Below are 9,994 nucleotides of genomic sequence, written 5' to 3'. Positions count from 1 at the left end.
TGGATAACTAATTTAAAAACGATCCATAATTCAGCTCCAATAGCCAGACAGAAAAAGGCCTTTTGTTCCTTTGAATGGTTGCTGCTCAGTGTGTGGTCCGTGTATCCTGGTCCCGGCAAATGGAAACAGCTGAAAAAATACAACAAACACACAGCGCCCACCGATTCAAAGTAGCTTAAGAACAATTTATTTGTGCGCAAAAAGATAAAAATGACACTTACAAGATTGTAGTGTTTAAACAGCCTATCACGAATGTGGCAGCGGTTGTCCGTTAATTTTCGTTCACCAATTTCAGACCATAGCGTCCTGTCTTGGAAACTCACAGTGTTAGCTGTTCTTCTGTAACGGCGGTCTTTATCTCCCAATGTCGGCGGTTTCCACTGCAAACTCCTGACCTGCTCGTCTTAGCTAACACTCGGTAACCCAAAGCTGTCACTATTTTTAACCCTTGATGTACCATGTGGTGTTGCACCAGTAGCAGAAAGGTGTAAAGAAGACAAGCTGGAACCATTCAATCGTCCAGCAGACAGTTCTCCCGCAAAACACCAGCAAGGAAGGGCGATGCTCCTAGGTGAATCAGAGTGTAGGATGAATGGTTTATCCAAAGAATAAAATAGCAAGTGTAAGATAAATAGCTTACATTTATTAAAACATTCAAAAACAAGCAATGTGTTTCTCAGCTAGTTAGGCTGTTTTATCAGGCTTGACAAGCCTTTTTACGTTCACTTTCCACCCGTGAGACCTTAGAAAGGCCAACACTAAGTCCGTGTGAGACTTGGCTAGTTGGAAGGACGATGCTTGAATTAGAATGTCGTCTAGATAAGGCGCCACTGCTATGCCCCGTGGCCTTAGAACCACCAGAAGGGACCCTAGCACCTTCGTGAAGATTTGCGGCGCCGTGGCCAAACCGAAAGGAAGAGCCACAAACTGATAATGCTTGTCCAGAAAGGCGAACCTGAGGAACTGGTGATGATCTTTGTGGATAGGAATGTGCAGATACGCATCCTTTAAGTCCACGGTGGTCATATATTGACTCTCCTGGATCAATGGTAAGATAGTCAGAATGGTCTCCATCTTGTAAAGATGGAACTCTTAGGAATTGGTTTAGGATCTTGAGATCCAGAATTGGTCTGAAGGTTCCCTCCTTTTTGGGAACTATAAACAGATTGGAGTAGAACCCCTGCCCCTGTTCTGCTTTTGGAACTGGGCCGATCACTCCCAAGGTAAAAAGGTCTTCTACACAGCGTAAGAATGCCTCTCTTTTTGTCGGGTTTACAGACAATTGAGAAAGATGGAACCTCCCCCTTGGAGGGGAATCCTTGAAATCTAGAAGGTATCCCTGGGTTTCAATTTCTACTGCCCAGGAATCCTGAACGTCTCTTGCCCAGGCCTGAGCAAAGAGAGAGAGTCTGCCCCCTACTAGATCCGGTCCCGGATCGGGGGCTACCCCTTCATGCTGACTTAATGGCAGCAGCAGGCTTTTTGGCCTGTTTACCCTTGTTCCAAGCCTGATTAGGTCTCCAGGTTGGCTTGGTTTGAGCAAAGTTCCCCTCTTGTTTTGCAGCAGGGGAAGAGGTAGAGGGACCACTCTTGAAGTTTCGAAAGGAACGAAAATTATTTTGTTTGGTCCTTGTCTTATTTGACTTATCCTGAGGGAGGGTATGACCCTTCCCTCCAGTAATGTCTGAAATGATCTCTTTCAATGCAGGCCCAAATAGGGTCTTACCTTTGAAAGGGATGGACAAAAGCTTAGATTTAGATGACACATTAGCTGACCAGGACTTAAGCCATAACGCCCTACGCGTTAAAATGTCAAAACCTGAATTCTTAGCCGCTAATTTAGCAAGATGAAAAGCAGCGTCTGTAATAAAAGAATTAGCCAACTTAACAGCCTTAAAGTGAAGGTAAAGTTTTAATATGCTGAATTCAGTAATGAATTTGACATGACTTAAATAAAGTAATTGCTAACGTTTTTCCACCATTTGTTATTTATTTATGATATAAATCTTTTTTAGAATTCCTTACCCTTCAGATTTTGACTCCTCCTAACTTCTATTTCCTAATTTTCTATTCAGTGACGTATAGAGCGGTCCCACCCACTCTATACGTGTCTCCAAAGCGCGTTCTTGAACAGCGCATGCACAAAGCGGCGATATCTCTCACTACTGCGCATGCCTTCTGTAGGAAGCCTATTACGTATTATGGGAAATCCATAATAACACCAATAGGCATAGGCGAAACAGGAGCGCGCGCGAAGTCCGAGATCAATACATTAACTTTAGCGCATGCGCAGATCATCCGGGAGGCGGATGACGTCGATTGCCAGCCGCCTAACGGCCATATTTTCAATTAGGGAAAAAAAAAACATATCAATGGGTGGAAATTGCGGACCAACACAAAGGGAATAAGAACAGCAAAAACTTACTTTAGACTCATAATCTAAAAAAATCATGAATGAAAGTCATATTCATTTTGGGGGACTAATAGTATTACTGCTTCACATAAAGGTAAGTTTAACTTCACTTTAATTCTGTCCAAAATATCATCTAGTGGGGTCTCCATCTGAAGAGCCTCTTCTAGAGCCTCAAACCAAAAGACAGCTGCAGTGGTTACAGGAACAATGCATGCTATAGGTTGAAGAAGAAAACCTTGATGAACAAAAATTTTCTTTAGGAGACCCTCTAATTTTTTATCCATAGGATCAATGAAAGCTCAACTGTCTTCAATAGGTATAGTTGTACGCTTAGCCAGGGTAGAAATAGCTCCCTCCACCTTAGGGACCTATGGTGTCAGAAATGGGAAACATTTTCTTAAAAACAGGAGGGGGAGAGAACGTAATACCTGGTTTATCTCATATCTTAGTAACAATGTCCGAAATCCTCTTAGGGACCGGAAACACATCAGTGTAAACAGGAACCTCTAAATATTTGTCCATTTTACACAATTTCTCTGGAACTACAATAGGGTCACAATCATCCAGAGTAGCTAAAACCTCCCTGAGCAATAAGCGGAGGTGCTCTAGCTTAAATTTAAATGCCGTCATATCTGAATCTGTCTGAGAGAACATCTTTCCTGAATCAGAAATCTCTCCCTCAGACAGCAAATCCCTCATACCTACCTCAGAACATTGTGAGGGAATATCGGATACGGCAACTAAAGCGTCAGAAGGCTCAGCATTTGTTCTTAACCCAGAGCTACTGCGCTTCCCTTGCAACCCAGGCAGCTTAGATAAAACCTCTGTAAGGGTAGTATTCATAACTGAAGCCATATCTTGCAAGGTTGAAAGAATTAGACACACTAAAAAGTACTTGGCGTCGCTTGTTGCGGGCGTTACTGGTTGTAACACTTGGGGAGAACTAGATGGCAAAACCTGATTTCCTTCTGTCTGAGAATCATCTAATGCCAAACTTTTATAAGTCAAAATATGCTGTTTGCAATTTATAGACATATCAGTACAAGTGGGACACATTCTAAGAGGGGGTTCCACAATGGCTTCTAAACAAATTGAACAATGAGTTTCCTCAGTGTCAGACATGTTTAACAGACTAGTAATAAAGCAAGCAAGCTTAGAAAACACTTTATTTAATGAAAAAAACACAATTTGCAAAAAACGGTACTGTGCCTTTAAGAGGAAAAAAAAGGCATACACAAACTGCAAAACAGGTTAAAATTGCTTCAATTTTTCTGAAATTTTAACAGTGTACCCACTAAGCTTTAGAAGGATTGCACCACAAGTTAATAAGCAATAAACCCCCCAAATGAAAAAAACGAATTGAAATATGCCTAAAACGGATTAAAACCCGTTAGCACCTGCCCATAGGAAGCGATAATATGGGGTTTAAAACTTCAATTAGTCGCTCAGAAGACTCTCAGGACTTCAGGAGAAGTTGCTTGCTGCTTGTAAATGTAGGCCCCGCCCACTTCACTCGATGTTGCTGGGGCCTACACAAAACTAACAAACCTTGCCTAAAAGCCATGTGGGTTATAAACAACCCCAAAGAACCCTCAAACAAATGTCCCATAAAACAGAAAACGTTACTCCCAGACACAAAAACGTTTGTCCCAAATTCACATAAACTGAGTGCCCACAAAAAATTAACCCTTTATGCAAGCTAGTAAAAACCTCTGATAACACTAGGATTACTACTTCCCCTTCCCCTAATGGGGACACTGTCAGCCTTTCTGAGTCTCTGCAGAAAATATGACTGAACATACCTCATTGCTGTATAGCAAGAAACTGTTCCTCACACTGAAGTTTTCCTGTACTCCTCAGCTTCTGTGGGAACAGCAGTGGACCTTAGTTACAAATGCGAAGATCATCATCCTCCAGGCAGAAATCGTCATCTATGTCCTGCCTGAGAGTAAATAGTACAACAATGGTACCATTTAAAAATAACAAACACTTGATTGAAGATAAAATAAAACTAACAGTTTAACACCTCTTCTCTTTACCCTTCCTGCTTAGAGCCAGCAAAGAGAATGACTGGGGGGTGGAGTTAAGGGGGGAGCTATATAGACAGCTCTGCTGTGGTGCTCTCTTTGCTACTTCCTGTCAGGAAGGACAATATCCCACAAGTTAGGATGAATCCGTGGACTCGGCACATCATGCAAAAGAAATTTGCTTTTATCAGAAAAGAGGACTTTGGACCACTGAGCAACAGACCAGGTCTGTTTTTCTTTAGCCCAGGTAAGACGCTTCCGACGTTGTTTGATGTTCAGAAGTGACTTGACAAGAGGAATACGACATTTGAAGTCCATGTCCAGGATCCGTCTGTGTGTGGTGGCTCTTGATGCACTGACTCCAGCCTCAGTTTACTCCTTGTGAAAGTCCCCAACACTTTTGAATGGCCTTTTCCTGACAATCCTCTCCAGGCTGCGGTCATCCCTGCCCTGCTGCTTGTGCAACTTTTTTCTTCCACACAACTTTCTATTAATGTGCTTTGATACAGCACTTTGGGAACATCCAACTTCTTTTGCAATTACCTTTTGAGGCTTTCCCTCCTTATGGAGGGTGTCAATGATGGTTTTCTGCACAACTGTCAGGTCAGCAGTCTTTCCCATGATTGTGATTCCTACTGAACCAGACTGAGAGACCATTTAAAGGCTCAGGAACCCTTTGCAGGTGTTATGGCTTAATTAGCTGATTAGAGTGGGACACTTTGAGGCTAGAATATTGCACCTTTTCATAATATTCTAAATTTCTGAGATTGTGGATTTGGGGTTTTCATGAGCTGTAAGCCATAATCATAACAATTATGACAAATCACGGCTTGAACTATCTTGCTTTGCATGTAATGAGTCTCATATTAGCTTCACCTTTTAAGTTGCATTAGTGAAATAAATTAACTTTTGCACGATATTCTAATTTTTCGAGTTTCACCTGTATGTCAAGTTTAGTGTTAACATAGTTCACAAATACGGAATCTAGAGTTTGATTATTATTATCAGGTATTTGTAGAGCACCAACAGATTCTGCAGCGCTGTACAGCGTTGATTAGACCAGTGGATCCTGTTTTCCTCTACAGTAATCTATTATATGTGTGTTTTAACATATTTTTTTATTATACAGAAAGTATCTGATGCAAGTTTTTTCTCAGCCCTCCTGTGCTTCAAGGACAAAGCAGAGGCTGCAAACCAGGAATCACAGACCCATTCTCAGGAGTGACAAGGTGCTATGCTCAGTATTTCACTTCGAATTCATGAGTCTACCTAGCAAATGTGGAAGGTAATCCCTAATGCTCGGGTTGCTTTTACTGTGTCTTACCAAGTTTCTATTTTCATTATGGCTATCTCAAAGGTAACTTTTTTGCTTTCCTTTCTTTGTTTTCATGCTCTCATCAGCACTCGCCTGGACCGGGAACCCCTCACCCTCTGGAGGCGAGGTTACCATTTAACATTTTGGAGCTCCTAGCATTTCGTAGAGCTCTTCAGGCCATGGCCTCTCTCAGGCAAGTCCCATCTCCGTTTCTGAAAAGACATCCTTACAATGGTTGCTTAAATTAACTCAAGGAGGGACTTGCATCTCCCTCACCATGCAAGAAATGTCTCTGTTATGAATAGAGAAGGAAAGCTGTTCTCTGTCAAATTCATATTCAAGGAGTGAACAATTGGGATGCAGACTACTTTCCTTAATCTGTTCAGTTAGAAGGGGTTTTTACCAAGACATATTCGACTAGTTTATACTAAGTTGGGTTTTACCATGTATAGATTTAATGGTGTACAAGCTGAATCAGAGCTTCACGTATATTGTGCAAGAAATAGAGACTCCAAAGCTCTATGACAGATGCCATAGTTTTTCCCTGAATATTTCATTTAACATTCCCGTTTTCAAAATTTGTACTACAACCTGTGCTGTCAATTTATGGTTATTGAAAGAAGAGCAGAGGACACTGCAATCTATTTGTACGCTGGATTAAAAAAAAAAAAATGTAAGAAGGTAAAATGACTGATATTCAAAGAGTGAACAACTGGGACACAGACTACTTTCTTTAATTTGTTGAGTCAGGAGAATGGGTTCTTCATCACGACATATTCTACCAGTTTATTCTAAATTGGATTTTAACATGTATAGATCTAATGGTGTACAAGCAGAATAAGAGCTTCAAGAATATTGTGCCAGATATAGAGACTCCAAAGCTTTATGATAGATGCCTTAGTTTGTCACTGAACCCAAATTTTTTCTTTCATGATTCAGATAGAACATGCAATTATAAGCAACTTTCTAGTTTAGTCCTAGTATCAATTTTTCTTCGTTCTCTTGCTATCTTTGTTTGAAAAATAGACATCTAAGCTTTTTGGTTCAGACATCGAACAGCATTTTCTTTATTGGTGGATGAATTTATCCACCAATCAGCAAGGACAACCCAGGTTGTTCACCAAAAATAGGCCCGCATCTAAACTTACATTCTTGCATTTTAAATAAAGATACCAAGAGAATAAAGAACATTTGATAATAGGAGTTAATTAGAAAGTTGCTTAAAATTTCATGCGCTATCTGAATCAGGAAACAAAATTGGGTTCAGTATCCCTTTAATTTAACATTCCTATTTTCCCAATTTGCTCTTCTTTCAATAGTCATTGAAAGAATCAAACAGGATTCAGCTTCAGTAATCCTCATAGCTTTTCACCTACATGCTGCTGACCCTCACCTACATGCTGCGCGCCCTGACGACCCTCACCCACATGCCTGCATAGTGTATCCTATTGGCTAAACCTGAGTGAACTGTGACCTCATTCACTTTATCTCTGTACTTGTCCAGGCTTTGGTGGTGGTGCTGCTATCACAGAGATGCATATACTTGAGTTACCTTGATAAAGCATTCAGCCCTACTTGCTGTTTATCAGCAGTTACCATATGAATTAGTACATTGTCTAGTCACTAGTAATTGAATGATTCTGTAATAAAAAAGGGACATCAGTAAACTACCAGCCATAAAATAACCATAAAATTGCCAGCACAGGTTGTGGTACAGAGGGCACTGCAATCCATTTGTACGCTAGATTAAAAAAAAAAAAAAAGCTCTCTGTGAGAAGGTAAAATGACTGATTTGATTACTGAGAAATAATCTACATAATTATTTTGTTTTATTGCAATATATCAACCAGATTTGTGTTGATCAGCGAATGACCTTGTTACTTTGTGATTAACCGGATAGCAGAGATCACACGGCACCTTTCTCACCTTATGCAACCCCAGACTAAACGTAAAGCAGCAGATTCGTCCTGGCAATGATTTACAGCACTGTATGGCCACAAAGATGTAAAAAAAAAAAAAAAAAAAAAAAAAAAAAAGAAGGAAATTTATGCTTAACCTGATAAAGTTGTTTCTTTTTTGACACGATGAGTTCACAGATCATTACTTACTATTGGGAATATCACTCCTGCCCAGCAGGAGGCAGCAAAGCTGTTAAATATCACCTCCCTTCCCTCCCAATCCAGTCATTCAACCGAAGTAAAGGAGAGAAAGGAAGCAACAAGGTGCAGAGGTGTCTGAAGTTTATAATAGACCAACAACCTGTCTAACAAAACAGGGCGGGCCCTGGACTCATCGTGTCAAAAAAGAAAAATTTATCAGGTAAGCATACATTATCTTCTTTTTAATGACACGAGTCCACGGATCTTCTAATTACTACTGGGAATCAATACCCAAGCTAGAGTACACAGATGATATGGGAGGGACAAGACAGGGAACCTAAACGGAAGACACCACTGCTTGTAGAACCTTTCTCCCAAAAGCGGCCTCAGTCGAGGAAAAAAAGTGTCACATTTTTAGAACTTTGAAAAAGTGTGGAGAGGACCAAGTTGCAGCCTTGCAAATCTGTTCCACAGAAGCCTCATTCTTGAATTCCCATGAGGAAGCAACAGCCCTCGTAGAATGAGCCTAACTCTCTCTGGAGGTTATTGTCCAGCAGTTTCATATGTAAAACTTATGATACTCTTCAGCCAAAAAAAAAAAAAGCTGTAGCTTTCTGAGCCTTACGTTTTTCTGAGAAAACCACAAACAAGGCAGAAGACTGACTAAATTCCTTAGTCGCCTGCAGTTAAAACTTTAAGGCACGAACTACGTCCAAATAGTGCAGAAGCCGTTCCTTCTGAGAGGTAGGATTAGGACACAAGGAAGGAACAACAATCTCCCGATTAATGTTCCGGTCAGAAACTACTTTAGGACGAAATCCTAATTTAGTACGTAAAACTACCTTATTCAAATGAAAAATAAGGTAAGGAGACTCATACTGCAATGCTGAGAGCTCTGACACGCTACGAGCAGAAGAAATAGCAACAAGACACTAAACTTTCCAAGATAACAACTTAATATCTAAGGAATGCATAGGCTCAAACTGAGCCCCTTGAAGAACTTTAAGAACTAAATTAAGACTCCATGGAGGAGTAACTGGTTTGAACACAGGCCTGATCCTGACCAAGGCCTGACAAAATGATTGCACATCCAGAACACCTGTCAGACGTTTATGTAACAAAACTAGACAAGGCAGAAATTTGACCCTTTAGGGAACTTGTTGATAATCCTTTCTCCAAACCCTCTTGGAGAAAAGACAAAATTCTAGGAATCCTAACTACTCCAAGAATAGCCCTTGGATTCACACCAATAGAGATATTTACGCCATATCTTGTAGTAAATCCTCCTAGTTACAGATTTACGAGCCTGAATCATGGTCTCTATGACCAATTCTGAAAAGCCCTGCTTGGATAAAATGAAGCGTTCAATCTCCAAGCAGTCAGCTTCAGAGAAACTAGATTTGGGTGAAGGAAGGTGGAAGAGACGACATGTCCACCAGATCTGCATACCAAATCCTGCGAGGCCAAGTCGGCGCAATGAAGATTACTGATGCCCTCTCCTGCTTGACTCGAGCAATGACCTGAGGAAGAAGAGCAAATGGAGGAAATAGGTATGCTAGACTGAAGGTCCAAGGTACCGCCAGGGTGTCTATCAGTACCGCCTGAGGGTCCCTGGACCTCGACCAGTACCTTGGAAGCTTGGCATTCTGCCGAGATGCCATGAGATCAAATTCTAGCTGACCCCATTTGAGAATCAGGCTGGAAAACACTTCCGGATGGAGTTCCCACTCCCCCGGATGAAAGGTCTGCCTGCTCAGGAAGTCCATTCCTGGGATGTGGATCGCCGACCGACAGCAAGAGGTTACCTCCGTCATCGCTAAGGAACTCCTCGTTCCTCCCTGATGATTGATGTAAGCCACTGAAGTTATTCTGTCCGACTGGAACGAAGCTAACTGGGGCCAGGCCAGAAGAGCATTGAAGATCGCTCTCAGCTTCAGAATGTTTATAGGTAGAACAGACTCCGAGTCCAAACTCCCTGAGTCTTAAGGGAGCCCCAGACTGCTCCCCATCCTAGAAGGCTGGCGTCTGTTGTCACAATCACCCAAGATGGTCTGCGAAAGCAGATTCCCTGGAAAGAGATGATCCAGAGACAACCACCATTGAAGAGAATCCTTTGTCTCCTGCATTCAAGGAAACAAAT

The sequence above is a fragment of the Bombina bombina genome, chromosome 7 (genome assembly GCF_027579735.1).
Source record: "Bombina bombina isolate aBomBom1 chromosome 7, aBomBom1.pri, whole genome shotgun sequence".
Classification (NCBI taxonomy): domain Eukaryota; kingdom Metazoa; phylum Chordata; class Amphibia; order Anura; family Bombinatoridae; genus Bombina; species Bombina bombina.
This window is presented reverse-complemented; position numbering follows the sequence as displayed.